This window comes from Cupressus sempervirens, chromosome 9 (assembly GCF_028749045.1).
Source record: "Cupressus sempervirens isolate cs-2001-9-10 chromosome 9, ASM2874904v1, whole genome shotgun sequence".
NCBI lineage: Eukaryota > Viridiplantae > Streptophyta > Pinopsida > Cupressales > Cupressaceae > Cupressus > Cupressus sempervirens.
Genome location: NC_143126.1, coordinates 458,907,583 through 458,909,630, shown reverse-complemented (window position 1 = coordinate 458,909,630; position 2,048 = coordinate 458,907,583).

Genomic DNA, 2,048 nt, shown 5'->3' with positions numbered 1-2,048 from the left:
AAAATCAATGCAAGCTTACAAAGTGATCTGAGATCTGAAAGAAAAATGAATGAAAGTTTGGAAAATGACTTAAATGTTGAAAAGCAAGTCAATGAAAGGATGATAAAATCTCAAGTAGATATGGATCAATTGAATCAGCAAAATGAGCAAAATCTTCATAGACAAAAAGGTAAAGCAGGCCTTGGATACAATGAAGAAGGTGAATCTTCCAAACAGGGTACCCAAAAGAATCAAAGATCCACTTGCAATCACTGTGGTAAGTTAGGTCATACATCTAACAAATGTTGGAGCAATGGTAGAGGAAAATTCAATGGTAAATGCTACAATTGCAATTAGCATGGTCACAAAGCAAATGAATGCAAAGAGAAACCAAAGTTTGAAGGAAAATGTCACAAATGCAAGAAACAAGGTCACAAGGCATCTGAATGTAGATCCAAAGCATTCAATCTAGTAGAACAAGTTATCAAAGCAATATTTGGTTGGGGCTACAATACTTGGTGCAGATGTCACTATTGTGGAGAATATGGACACATTGGAATAAACTATGCAAGGCATCACCTAAGGAAGAAAGATACTACTATAAGATGTTATACATGTACTGAACTTGGTCATATATCCAAGAATTGCATGAACATAGGAAGAATTGAAGATGAAAAGAAAGCCAGAGCTTTACAACATTCGAAAACAAATGAGACAACAGTGGATTCCTAAATCTACTAAGCTAGAAAGTTCAAATGATTAGGGACTCCATCTTCAAGCAATATCCTAAGCAATTCCAGAATGAAGAAGTGCAAAAGACAAATCAATATTTTAGATATAAGACATAGTTCACTATGGTGTATCTATCGAGCAAGGTTGGTTTCAGACTTAATCGAGCTAGGTCGATAATGTGAAAGGTTTTGTTTGTTTACCGAGTTGCAAGGTTTACCGAGTAAGTCAGTGACTATTTGACAAACCATAGGTCATCTCATCTACCTTCATACTTGAGCATTAATGGCAAATTTTTCATCAAAAAGGTAGAATTTGATCTCATTTTTCACTGCGAATTTAAAATATATAGAGCGAAGAGATTTCCAAGAGCACGAAAGTGAGTTCAAGTGATTTGAAATGATTTTCCAGCGAAGAATTTGTTTTACAAAATCATTCACTCATAGAGCAGCAATGGCATCTACAAGCACCAACAACACCAAGGCAAAGAGAGGCTTTGAAATGCTTGTGAAGGGAGTGGAATGGAAAGCACCTAGCTTCAAGCTCATTCCCGCCATAGCTGAATCGCTCAACCTGCATGGAGCTCAATCATAGATTCCACCAAAGGTACTACTTATAAACGACATTCGTACTCATTTCAAATGCACTGTTCAAGAGATAGGGACACTAGATATGGATAATGCCCTAGCCGAGTTATGTATGGATGGAACCCTCAAACCCAAGCACAAGCATCTAGAAACCAAAGGTTTGACCCATATCCCGCACTTGCCAAGGAACTTTCAAATGAAATGGATAAGATACATTTTAAGCCATGTGCATAATGGTCAGTTGTGGTTAGAGCAACCCGTCTTAATAATGAAGAAGATGATTCATAAGATCATGGGTTTACCTATGTTGAGCAAATCCAAAACCACTAAAACCCTGAGTCGGGATGAACTTCAAAAGTTAACCCTAGCTAAATGGGATGGCAGAGGATTGAAACCTAACAATGTATTTGATGCAGAGCTAAGTTTTGGAATTCATTTAATTGCATATAAGATGTATAGTTCCAGCAGATTGAATAGTGTGCCCTGTGAGGCTGTGGACTTAGCGTATAAGATTGTGAAGAAGAATATGGAATTTGACCTAGCAGATGTGCTGTTGAAACAACTAAATAAGAACATGGACAGTATAAGGACCTCAAAAACCAACTCTTGTAAATTTGGTTCTTTGTTAGTTTGTTTATTTTTCTATGTACAATAGTTTTTCCCTTCTAAAGGTACAATTGTATGGAGAAAAGATATTCCAGTTTTGTATCAGATAAATGAGTTTATTGCAGAAATGGGTATAAATTTTGATAA